The sequence below is a fragment of the Centruroides sculpturatus genome, unplaced genomic scaffold, assembly GCF_000671375.1.
Source record: "Centruroides sculpturatus isolate CEXI.00-Female unplaced genomic scaffold, Cexi_2.0 scaffold120, whole genome shotgun sequence".
NCBI classification, from domain to species: Eukaryota; Metazoa; Arthropoda; class Arachnida; order Scorpiones; family Buthidae; genus Centruroides; species Centruroides sculpturatus.
In genome coordinates this window covers 234947-249155 of record NW_019384554.1, presented here as the reverse complement: position 1 = coordinate 249155, position 14209 = coordinate 234947, and the positions used below count along the sequence as shown (strand labels likewise).

At 29.1% G+C, this 14209-nt stretch overlaps 1 protein-coding gene across 1 annotated transcript in view; it reads left to right on the top strand.

Annotated features, from left to right (window-relative positions):
• The window catches only part of LOC111623765 (protein SSUH2 homolog), a 48394-nt gene that overhangs the window by 8042 nt on the left and 26143 nt on the right, over window positions 1-14209 (top strand). The window lies entirely within an intron of this gene.

The window sequence follows — 14209 nt, the reverse complement described above, 5'->3', positions numbered from 1 at the left end:
TTTTAAATTTAATTATTTTTAACATTTTACTGGTTCAGAAAATAAATTCTAAATTTATTTACAAATGGAAGATTAGATAATAAGTTACAATTAAGTTTAACTTTAAATTTTACATAAAATGTAAATAGCATGAAATCATTTGTGTTAAAAATATTAATTAATCAGTTTGAGAATTGTTTATTAAGTACAAAAAATAATTGTTTTTCAAATCAAAAGAATGGAACTAACTACAACTACAGTAAATAGAACAAAATTTGAAAATTTTTGAATAAAAAGATTAAAAATTGAATCTCATCACAAGATTAACTATAAAATATAATTTGATTTATAATTTTTAGAATAAATTCAAGCTGTTAAAAATGTTCTTGTGATGTAGTTTCAATTTTTTAAGTTTTTTTTATTCAAAAATATTCAAAGTTTGTTCAGTTCTTTTTTTGATTTATTAGCAAGATGGCATCAATAATTGTTACCAGCATTATTTTATTATTAAATTAAATTAATCTATAATGGTAATGTTTACAATGTTGAATTAAATCACAAATGAAGTTGAATTGTTATTTATGTTGCATTAATTCCAGATTTAATTTTTAAAATTTGAATAGTTACTTATTTCACCACTATAGACAATTTAATTTTTGTATTACAGATTAGCTTATTCTTGATTTAAATTGTCTAAAAATAATATGGCATGTTAATTTTTTTTGCAATTTCATACTTTTGTAAGAATTCAAAACAAAATAATATAATGAAAAAATTCAGTTATAAAACATATGACTAGTGAAATCTCACGTCTTTTTTTTCTCTAATATCCATATTAAATCAGAGACCAAGATTTAAAAAAAAAAAACACAGTTATTTTATTTTTTTGTAAACTGTGATTCATTTTGGATTAAATTTTTTTTAATTCCTCATCAGGCTTCTGACACATTAGTCATTTAACAATTGGCACAAATACATAATAATGTATTCTGACAAATCTTTAATATTGTGAGAACTGAGGGGACACAGAGAGCTGCAAACTCGTTTGACCCTGCTTACCAGCAACTCGTTCACGTTGTCAAGGTAGGAGGGCTTTCAATCGAGTGGGAGGGAGATGAGTAAGTCGGTAGGTCGAATAATAGACAGGTTTCAACAAAACAACAAACTTAATATCAAACTTAAAACTAGGATACATAAGGTTACAAAGTTATGGCTAAATATGGAATCATACACGTTATAAGCTACAAAGATATAACTTGCACGACAAACCTTTGGTAGGCAGCCCAATATGCAGGTGTGTTAAAATCTAGGCAAAGAGAGAGAGTTACACATAACTCTAATAAATACCTCAGAGTTGACCCTTTCAAGATAGTTAGATTCTTCTAAGAAGGGGAGGAGACATCTAGATGGAGGTAAATCTGGCAATGTAGGTATGGGTGTCTGGAGCTCTTTTATGCGGTACTGTTAGTCCATGGTGGTTCATGGCCGAATGTTTGCTTATGGTGATTGCTCCCAGCGGTCCTTTGATGTGGTATATGAGGAGAGGTCTGAATAGAGTTGTAACTCTACAGGCCTGAAGGCTTCCTTATGACAATTGCACTGGAGACTTCCTTTTGATGATTGCCCTGAGGTGCAAGTGCAACCCCCTTTTTATACTTGTCCCAGAGTGGGTCCTATTGGGGGAAGGTCTGATGCAATCCTGTCTAAGTTAAATTTGTGTCCAGGTGTTGTTTATGTTAATTGTCAGAAATAGAACGTTTCGACAAATTTATTACTCTCTTCTATCCGGTAATGTTACTCATTTTACCTCATAAAACTGATAATTAAATTGATACTAAATTAATTGCCAGTAGTGACTAAGGTCAGTGTTTGGGTTACAACCTTAGTAATAATTGTTAAATTGGAGAGAGATTCGATCGGTCTTATCTATTAAGAAATGGGATGTGTGTGGGGTTTTTCCACTTCATCATTTTTTCTTTACTTGATCTTTGACTCAATCCTTTCTTGTCATTGTATTAAAATATAACTAAATAATTTAATTATTAAATTATTCCCTTCAAATCTCACAATATAGCTTCTAAATTTTAACTTTGAGATTTTGAAATTCAATAGTAAACTGAATTGGTGAATACAAAAAGTACATTTAATTTTGAATTATAAAACTGAAATTTGAAATTATTATATTTACTCGCATATAAGACGAGGTTTTTATTCATTTATCACAGCTTCAAATTTCTAGGTGGTCCTATATGCGCAAGCAAAAGATTCTTTGTGTTTTTGCAAATAATTTTTGTGAACCGTGTATTTGCATTTTTTACCGGATGCTTACTCTCTTGTATTTAAAAACATAAGTATTTTATCTACTCATTTGAATCGTTCTTGTATATTGTCAGGAGTAAAGATAAATAGCAATAGGAAAAGCAAAGCTTTTGAATTGAATTCCAGATTGAAATTCCAAAATCACACGGGAGCACAATATATGTTTTAATCCATTCCCACAAGAAAACAGATGATTACTTGGAAATCAGAATTCAAAGAATCTCATAAGTGTAACTGACAGAGAATGGATTCGACTGTTAAGAACTTGTAAAAAAAAAAAAAAAAAGGTTCCCAATTGTCCAGCTTTACATGAACAAATTATGTTGTCGATTTTACAAGATTTTTTTTAAAGTTTTTAAAATGCTAGTTATTTTTGCAGGACAATGTGTGCATTTACATTCATTTGATATTTTACATGTGATTAAACGAAATAAAATTAGAATTATATTAATAAATCTAATTTTTCTTTATTTTGATCTTTAAAGTCACACCTCGTCCTATATGCAAGGTCGTCTAATATTCAAGTAAATATGGTATATGATTCTTGATTTGAAACACTGTTGGTGAACAGGAGTTACTGTGATAAAGACATTAATTAATTCAAGAATTGCTTATTAACTACAAAACATAATTTACCAGTATTAGATTTTTTTCAACTAAGAGATCATGTTTAGTAAAAGACAGAAGAGAAATAGATTTGGGATTTTAGTATTCCAACCCAATATATTACTTAAAATGATTTCTAATAACTTAACACTGCATTGAGTAATAACAATCCACGAAACCTTTTTATGACAGTGTTGTCTCCGTAACAAACTTCACAAACGTTTTTGACCTCCACCGAGGTCTGCTTCAGGTGGTGACTAAATGATGTCTCCCCTTGACCGTTGGAACAATGACGCCCGAATGTAAATAATTGAGTGTATTGTGTTTCACCCCTCCACTTGTCTCCGTTCAAATTTTTCAAACAAGTTCCTTTACTTCTGCATGATCGTTTCTCCATCTTTAAAGTTGATGCAGGTGCCCCCAATGTTGGCTTTATAAATCTCCCAGGCCTCCAGATGATGGATGTAATCAATACGAAACGCCTGTCTGATTACTCTGGTGTTCTGGTGGTTTGTTATGGAGACGACACTGTTATAAAAAGGTTTTGTGGATTGCAATATATTACATTTAATCAGTGGCATTATTTCCACCAATTGTATGGTCTCTTCTCTCTTATTAATTGCATTCATCTCTCTTCATATTTTAGTATCCTGTAAAAGATAACTTAAGACAGAACAATCAATTAATTACTTGTGATAAACTTATATATAGTTTTCATCTTGACTATTATTCAAACAATTATAAGATTATTTTATTTTTTGTTTTGTTTATTAGCCAACCAAATTTGAATTCAAATTTGAGTTCTCAACCTGAAGATGGCCTGTGAATCAGGCTGAAAACGTTTGTTTGAAATAAATTATATTTCTCGGCAAGGATTAGATGTTAGTTATATGTATAGTGATTTGTTGAGTACTTTATGATATTATTTGCCCTTGTTTGAACATATTTTGCATCATTGTCAGATGTTGGAATAATTCATGAATGCACTTCCAACATTTTATTAAGGATTTATGATAGTTTTCATCCTTTCATTTAAAACAATCACACCACAGCTCTCTATTTCTGTATATAGTGAATGGTGTGATAAGAGACAACATTTTAAACTGACCTGTATCACTTGCCTGCTAGATGACAGTACCTATTAAGCAATGTTGTGGGAGAGATAAAAGGGTGTACTGTACATTAATGGCTTGCTAGCTTGTCAAATCTTCAAATCTGAATTGAAAAGAATGTAATAGAAAAGAAAAGACATAACTTTTTGTTTAAGCATAGAATATTTCTCTAGGCAGTGTATCCTCTGCCATTCTCGATTCTTTTAAAAACAAGGTTAGAAGCCCCAGTGTTTTGCTTCCACCGATCCACTCACGAATCCACTTTTTTGTAAATTCTCTTTCTTATTTATTAGCATTTATTCTGCCAATTCCACACATCAAATGACATTTCTACTTTCTTCATAAGCATTGACTGTCCTACTTGCAATGACTTAATCATAAAATAGTAGTGAAATAGAAAAACTTGTAAAGATATATTCAGAATATTCACTTGCGATTTACTCTAGTAGACTAAATAAATGTCCTATGTGTATCTGCACTCTGTTTTTTTTTTTGTTTTAAATTTATCATTTAAAATAAAAACATGGATGATGCCTGGGAACATTGTTTCAAATGTAAAAATAATTTGCATTTGTCTTTATTTTTTAAATCATATGTCAACTTGCCCAATGTGTTTGTCATCTTGTCCCTCTATTCTTATTCTGAGGAATATTTTAATTGAATAATTATCTCGTGGAAATAAATTTTTGTATCTTATTGAATAAATGAATATAAAGTTTTGCTTTGAATATTGAATAAAAATTTATGAATTTCAAACAATATTTTTGATACTCTATGAAATACTTGTATAAGAAATGATAAAATATGTTGAAGCACTACAAGCAAAAATAAAATAGAACACAATTTAATTAATTCATTATGAAAAATTACAAAATTTTAAGAAAAATGTATAAAACTAATAGGAATCTGATTTATTATTTCTGAATGACTAAATAAGATTGTTTTCAGCATTTTACTTAAAACGAAAGGCTTCTGTTATGATAGTTCTATCCAGTAAGATAGGTAAGAGTAAGGAAAAATAATTTGTTCGTACAATAAAATGAAAAGGACATATTGATTGATGATTCAGAACTGTCATAAATAAATAAAATTCAATGTGTATTTGATATTATTATTATCAGAATTTATAGTAATAGAAATATTAATAAAACAGACAATTCACTTATAAGAGAAAAGTGTAAGTTATTGCAAAAAATGCCGTGTATAATTGTATCCAGTAATTCAAAAGTGGAGAACGAGCATCATAGATAATGAGTCATTCTCCTGAATGACAATGGCAATTGTCTGGCCATGTGAAGGCGGACATTGGGCCTTCACATGACCAGACTAATGCAAGGTTTTCAACGGCTTCTGTTTAAAATCTTTAGTTGGGAATGCTTGGAACATCCAACCTTTACCCCTTCTTCATTCCCACTGATTTCCATCTTTTTGGGCTCCCGAAAAGTCGTCTGGGTGGTCACCATTTTGAAGATAACGAAGACGTTGCAGGTTTGACGGATGCAGCCAAAATCCTTTGATGCAGGCTTTTGAGAACTTGTGAAACAATGAGACAAGTGCCTGAAAGTACAAGTGGTTTATGTCGATAAATAAAATTTCACTGAAGTATTATGATGCATAAGATATAAAATTCTTGTAGAAAAGATCTAACTCATACAAATATATACTGTGTTTATTTACTGCTGCTTAATTTTTTATTTCTTTTCGAACATTTTTTACTTCTTTTTATACTGTAACTTCAGTTTGGCTCTTATAATACTTAAATAAGTTTTTAAAATGCAGATACAGTAACAATGTAAAAAACTTGATATATCTGTTGTTTTTATCAGCTAAGTTTTGACATCGGTTCAACACAATACTTGGCATCACTATTAATTAAGTATCACATTTATACCACAACCATAAAAATAATAATTAACGAATGTAAAAATCTCTAAGAATCTATCAAACTTCGAAATACACGAAGAAATTTCACTTGATTCATGCGAATCTCTTATAAATGTTAAGCTTATAAATAAATGAAGGGGGAAATACCATTAAAAAGACGTTATATCTTTACAAACACAGTCACATAAGAAATTTTGCGCCCTAGCCGCTTATAAAGAGCTACAACGCGTTCTGGCAAATTTGAAATTCGTGTCGTGACAGTTAAAAATATGACGACCACAAGTTTCAGTATTAACGTACCACAACGCGTCGTCACAGAAACGTCATGAAGGTATTTTTATTATGTGCATATAATAATCTGCCATCTTAACTGTATTGAGAAAGAGCAGAGTCAATTCAGTCATTCGTCTGTTCTGATACGATGTCACATCAGCGAATGGCCGAATGGATAAAACCACTCGGCCATGCAATTGGTCGTGGAGTTTTCTGGATTTCTCCACGTTAGTATCACTTAAATAGGGGACAGTTTCCTGTAGAAAGTCCTCCCGGAAGATCGCCCACGTATCGCGTAAACAAATAAACCAAACCAAAATGGATAACCGACTAATCGAAAGCGTAGATCTGTGACCTGGAGGACTGGTTCGATCCAGATATATCTTCAGATTTTTTTATATATGTATGTCGTTCTTCACCATTCCAATCTTTACTAGATTGGCCAGGTCATTCCCATTACGTGCCTGTCGAAAGGGGAAATGGGTAGAAAATACGCACCAAAAGTTCTCAATAGAGAGGAAAGGATAAAAATATTGTAAAGGATAAAAGAGAGGAATTTTACTATAATTTTACCAAGATAACATATCCCGCGAACCATGAATCATCACGCATACTATATTATACCAGCTGTATACCATATCCTGGTATAATATATTGGGCAGAATCAATTACTGGCGTGTTACTTGGAGGATTAACAGGGATGCTGAGTCGGGAGTCGTGTACAGTATTTTTCTGCCGACTCCCCACTTTAAAAAAGTAAAATAAATAGATTATTTTTTACTGTAGTCTATTAAAATTTTAAAATGTATTTATTTTTTCATAAAAATATTTTAGTTAACCAAAACCAATCAAACATTAATTTATTAAAGTTTATTAAGGAATGAATCTAAGGATATTAATGTTAATTTTATCCTTCGTTTGAGAGTATTTAACATTATAAATTATAACTCGTGTTTTTCTTATAAAAGTATATATTATCATATTTCAGTTACAATATATTACACTTCAAAGTTAATTTATTATATTTTTTCATGTCTTTAGTACTTTACCATTAATCTCTGTCCTGTCTGTATGGTTCCCCCCCTGAAAAGTTCCGGAAATTAAGAAACTGTGAAAAAGTTTTTTGAAAATATTCTTAATTTCCCAGTTTGTAACTGTTACGTCGAGACGATTTTGTGAGTCAGACTTTTCGGGTGTGTTTATCCGTTGTGTCAATTATTGATAGTAAGCATCGATTTTCTAAAGTTTTACATCCGTCTGGTTGACTTAACATACACGAGCAGAAAAATAATACATCAAAACTAATCATGTACATGCATGAAACCGTTATTATGTTATAGAAATACTATACTGTAGTGTTTAATTTTGTGAAATATTTGCGTGTGTAAATGTTTGTATACAATATTCGAATATTTGCTATATAATGAACAATAATAGTTTATATAATTATATATGTCTTGAAGTAAAATTTTTTTAAAATGAAACATTTTTTCTTGCTATCGATAAATTTTTATCTGATAATAAGCAGAAGAGGTGTTACACTTAAATTATTCAGTGAAATCGTTCATGAATCATCAAATTCTTAGTAAAACTATCAAACCATACCATTTAAAATAATATATACATATATAATATATATACTGTACTTTCGAAACTTCTTTCACTTATTTTACGTAATCATACTAAAAATGTTTTAGGAAAAAAAAAATAATGAAAATTTTATTAGAAAATTAGACTACAGCTTATTATCATAACATTCAGAATAAGACAATTGATTTTGTTTATTAAATTCAAATATTGTGTTTCACGAATTAATAAAAGTGATATTAAATTATAATAAAACTTGGTAACCACTATAGGATCGTATAATGGTTTCAATTCCAATAATATATTTAGTGTTCACAGGTGATTCTTTATTCTACGGACAAAGGAGCAATTGCCTGGAGCCTCACTAATAGGGAGCTCCAAATGAAAAACTTTTATAAGAAAATATTTTCCCAAAAAAAATTTCCTCGAAGAAACATGTCTGAAGTAAACACTGTACATGTGGCCCTTAATTCAAATTTGCCTAGGCCTCATTAAGTTACAACGGTTATTGATGTGTAGTCATCGCTAGTATAGTGTAAGATTGCAATTTTATTGATGAACATTGATTTTTTTTTTGTTGCTCCTTTACTGAGAACACGTTCTAAATAAATGAAAATTGAAATATGAGATTCTGATAATCTACAATAATCTAAGTACTTAGTACTAAGTATTTGGTACTTAGTATTGATAATATATAAAATACCTTAATACTGAAAAAATGTATAATTTTAATTATTGTACTTGATACTTGATAATTATTGTACTTTGAAAGACGACTAATTTCTTTTATATCTTTGTGTTCCATTCTATTATATTTACTGTATTAATTAATAAAATGTAAAAAAACTAAAGGAATTTCAATACAGATTATTTTTTATCATTTATTAATTAGAGTTTAATTTTAATTCTCTTTAATTATGACAACTGTTCAAAAATAGTATTTACTTTTTCCTTGACTTCATCGTTATCTCATAGATTGCATTTATTATATCTAGTGTGTAGTTCCCTCAGGAATAGATTATAATACAATTATGGAAATTATCCTGTGAATACAAATAAATTAAAGGTAGACATAAAACATATTTTATTATATAAATTAATTTATACATTTCTGCATTTAAATATAATTAAATTTATAAAAATTAATATCCATTAGAGTCAATTCTCTTTCAGGGCTTCCACCTTCCTTTCCTCAGTAATTACAATTTCTTAGTTCTGGAGGGATAGATGTTCATTCTAACTTGTATATAAATTGTACAAAACGTCAAATTGCTCGCAAATAAAAGTATGAATTAAATTATAGTAGCCTTTGACTGAATAATACCTAAAATTTTTATAAACGTCGATTTCGTATAGCGCTGTATATACTCAAAGTCGAGTTGACAGCTGAAGAGATACTTAAATCGATAACGCGACGATAATTTTTTATATTTTAAGTTGTGCAATTTAAGCAGTGAAAACTTAAAGATATAAATATATATTATAATCGTAAATGTTTTCAACTGTTAAGTGAAAATATTTATATATCTTTGTAATTGTTATACGATATTTTAAGCATTTTCGGTTGCATAACTACAAGTTGCCTTATAGTTTATAGATTTACAAAATTTCTAAATATATTTTTTTAAAAATTTCAAAATATTTACACAGTTATAAATTAATAAAATTTTAAATAAATGATTACTTTTAACCCAAAGTTTTTATACAGTTTATATATAACGGGTATCTGTTTATACAAAAATGTAAATGATATTCAGAGCATGTTGTAAGTCAATGCAGTAAGATGCAGAAAAATCTTTGGCAAAATTCGTAATATCGCACACGTTATATTATAATACACGCAGTGCTTTATTCGTAGTACAATTGCGTTATTGAGAAAGTGTAACGTACCACCTGCATGTTCTACTTCACCCCCGCCATTGGAACAGTAAGGTAAAAATAGCCGCAACTGCATATGTCACGGGACTCTACGGACACTAAGGGCTAGAGATGGCAAGCACCAGTTACAGGAGACAAAGTAGTCGCGATAGATCTGTTTATAAAAGGCAAACTAGTCGAGAACCCCTTCCTAATTCTTATAAAAGAAGGCTCAGTACAAGGAGTAAGTAACCTATTTTTATTCATTTTTTACTCTTTCCCGAAAGAAAAGGGAAAAGAAACCCGCGACTAATTACTCATTTGACAGCGAAAAATAAGTTGTTTCTTCACTCTAATTCCTGCTAAAATTAATGTAATTTCCTACGATAAATGTAATCTTAAAATTAGATTAAAAAAAAATTTTTCTTCTTCTTGGATTCACCTAAAAATCTTGGCAGCTTATTAAAGCGTCGTTGCCAAAAATGATCTGCGAGGATAAAGTTTTTAAAATGCTTTTTTGTCGAGTCGTTGTACCGGCATCATTGACCGAATTAGATGAATAATTTTAGATTTTTTCCACATTCTATTTGATTCTACTAAATAGCAGTTTAGAAACGGGTCAAACTGTACTGTAAATATTTGTATACAGCGTTTGCGGCAAAGGAAGAAGATTTTACTCATCCTGTAAAATTCTTTTTTATTTTAAACGATTTCTCGTTAGAAATTGAGATTTATATTACGTAAAAAAAATTAAATAAATAAACGTACCAAGTAGAAATATTTTAAATCAATTTTTTTTTTACGTTAGAAAAATTAAATTTTTTATACACGTTTTTGTAAAGTTTTTATTGTAGTTTCGTTATAAAATATTTTATTTTTCTCCTTTATTAAATATTCTACTCATCATACGTACAAGTACTGTACAAGTGTAGAAAAGAGAGAGGAGTGTCGTGCTGTGAAGCAGGAAGTAAAGGAGCCAAATAAGAGTTTTATCGCTTGTTTTTTTTTAAATTAAATTTTAAATAATTAATTATTTTTTTACTAATATGAAGCTTTTATAAATCTATAAATTAAGCCTGTATATAATAAGTTTAAAATTTTTTAAAATATAAAACACTTAATTATACTGTGTGTGATTTTTAAATTTTAATGAATAATTATTTGAAAAATAATAAAATTATTAAATATAAAATTAAATGAACTAGATATATTCTTATATTAACATTTTCTTAACAAGTGAATCAATATTGGATTTTTTTTAAAGGAAAAAAAAATCAATACTTCAAATTAAATACCAAGATCTAAATAATTTATAATGAATTCAAATTTTATATTTGTGTATATTTTTTCTATATAATTTAGTCTACATTATATTAAATAATCAAGAGAAAAAAATCTATTATATTATAAAAATTGGACATTCGTCAATTTTAAATGGTTAGAGAGCAGATGTGTTTATATGAAAGGTGCCATATTTAACAGCGATGTGTATGAATAAAGAAAAGAGTATAAACATCTGCCTCCTGAATTTTTCATAACTTCACTGAGAAAGATATAAAATTATAATAAGTGTACTGCACAATTTTTAAATATTTCCATTATTTTTTTTTCTTCTTGCTTTTTGACAGTTTGTCGAAAGGAATAATAGTAATAAAATCAAATCGATTAATATTTGAAGAAGATTTTTTTTTATGTTTTAAAAAAAGTTAACTTATTTAATCAATTTTTAATCAGTCACTCCACCTCCAAATGCTGTGGATGATGAACCAGAACCCTCTGCCCCACCACTGGAGCTTTTNAAATAAATTCTAAATTTATTTACAAATGGAAGATTAGATAATAAGTTACAATTAAGTTTAACTTTAAATTTTACATAAAATGTAAATAGCATGAAATCATTTGTGTTAAAAATATTAATTAATCAGTTTGAGAATTGTTTATTAAGTACAAAAAATAATTGTTTTTCAAATCAAAAGAATGGAACTAACTACAACTACAGTAAATAGAACAAAATTTGAAAATTTTTGAATAAAAAGATTAAAAATTGAATCTCATCACAAGATTAACTATAAAATGTAATTTGATTTATAATTTTTAGAATAAATTCAAGCTGTTAAAAATGTTCTTCTGATGTAGTTTCAATTTTTTAAGTTTTTTTTATTCAAAAATATTCAAAGTTTGTTCAGTTCTTTTTTTGATTTATTAGCAAGATGGCATCAATAATTGTTACCAGCATTATTTTATTATTAAATTAAATTAATCTATAATGGTAATGTTTACAATGTTGAATTAAATCACAAATGAAGTTGAATTGTTATTTATGTTGCATTAATTCCAGATTTAATTTTTAAAATTTGAATAGTTACTTATTTCACCACTATAGACAATTTAATTTTTGTATTACAGATTAGCTTATTCTTGATTTAAATTGTCTAAAAATAATATGGCATGTTAATTTTTTTTGCAATTTCATACTTTTGTAAGAATTCAAAACAAAATAATATAATGAAAAAATTCAGTTATAAAACATATGACTAGTGAAATCTCACGTCTTTTTTTTCTCTAATATCCATATTAAATCAGAGACCAAGATTTAAAAAAAAAAAACACAGTTATTTTATTTTTTTGTAAACTGTGATTCATTTTGGATTAAATTTTTTTTAATTACTCATCAGGCTTCTGACACATTAGTCATTTAACAATTGGCACAAATACATAATAATGTATTCTGACAAATCTTTAATATTGTGAGAACTGAGGGGACACAGAGAGCTGCAAACTCGTTTGACCCTGCTTACCAGCAACTCGTTCACGTTGTCAAGGTAGGAGGGCTTTCAATCGAGTGGGAGGGAGATGAGTAAGTCGGTAGGTCGAATAATAGACAGGTTTCAACAAAACAACAAACTTAATATCAAACTTAAAACTAGGATACATAAGGTTACAAAGTTATGGCTAAATATGGAATCATACACGTTATAAGCTACAAAGATATAACTTGCACGACAAACCTTTGGTAGGCAGCCCAATATGCAGGTGTGTTAAAATCTAGGCAAAGAGAGAGAGTTACACATAACTCTAATAAATACCTCAGAGTTGACTCTTTCAAGATAGTTAGATTCTTCTAAGAAGGGGAGGAGACATCTAGATGGAGGTAAATCTGGCAATGTAGGTATGGGTGTCTGGAGCTCTTTTATGCGGTCTACTGTTAGTCCATGGTGGTCCATGGCCGAATGTTTGCTTATGGTGATTGCTCCCAGCGGTCCTTTGATGTGGTATATGAGGAGAGGTCCGAATAGAGTTGTAACTCTACAGGCCTGAAGGCTTCCTTATGACAATTGCACTGGAGACTTCCTTTTGATGATTGCCCTGAGGTGCAAGTGCAACCCCCTTTTTATACTTGTCCCAGAGTGGGTCCTATTGGGGGAAGGTCTGATGCAATCCTGTCTAAGTTAAATTTGTGTCCAGGTGTTGTTTATGTTAATTGTCAGAAATAGAACGTTTCGACAAATTTATTACTCTCTTCTATCCGGTAATGTTACTCATTTTACCTCATAAAACTGATAATTAAATTGATACTAAATTAATTGCCAGTAGTGACTAAGGTCAGTGTTTGGGTTACAACCTTAGTAATAATTGTTAAATTGGAGAGAGATTCAATCGGTCTTATCTATTAAGAAATGGGATGTGTGTGGGGTTTTTCCACTTTATCATTTTTTCTTTACTTGATCTTTGACTCAATCCTTTCTTGTCATTGTATTAAAATATAACTAAATAATTTAATTATTAAATTATTCCCTTCAAATCTCACAATATAGCTTCTAAATTTTAACTTTGAGATTTTGAAATTCAATAGTAAACTGAATTGGTGAATACAAAAAGTACATTTAATTTTGAATTATAAAACTGAAATTTGAAATTATTATATTTACTCGCATATAAGACGAGGTTTTTATTCATTTATCACAGCTTCAAATTTCTAGGTGGTCCTATATGCGCAAGCAAAAGATTCTTTGTGTTTTTGCAAATAATTTTTGTGAACCGTGTATTTGCATTTTTTACCGGATGCTTACTCTCTTGTATTTAAAAACATAAGTATTTTATCTACTCATTTGAATCGTTCTTGTATATTGTCAGGAGTAAAGATAAATAGCAATAGGAAAAGCAAAGCTTTTGAATTGAATTCCAGATTGAAATTCCAAAATCACACAGGAGCATGATATAAGATTTAATCCATTTCCATGTGAAAGTGGATGATTATTTGGAAATCATAATTTGGAGTAAACTCATAAGTGTAATTGACGGAGAGCAGATTCGACTGTTAAGAATTGGCAAAAAAAAAAAAAAAGTTCCAGATTGTCCAGTTTTACATGAACAAATTATTTTGATGATTTTATAAGATTTTTTTTAAAAAAGAAACAAAATTTATCTTAATTGAAGTTCAGACTACAGTTGACCCCCCCTATAACACTGTTGATTTTTCCGTTTTATATGAATTCCATGTTGTACAAGTCACTTAGATTTTACAAATACGTGAGCTGTTCACAGCCCGGCACACGTATTTGTAAAATCTAAGTGACTCGTACAACATGGAA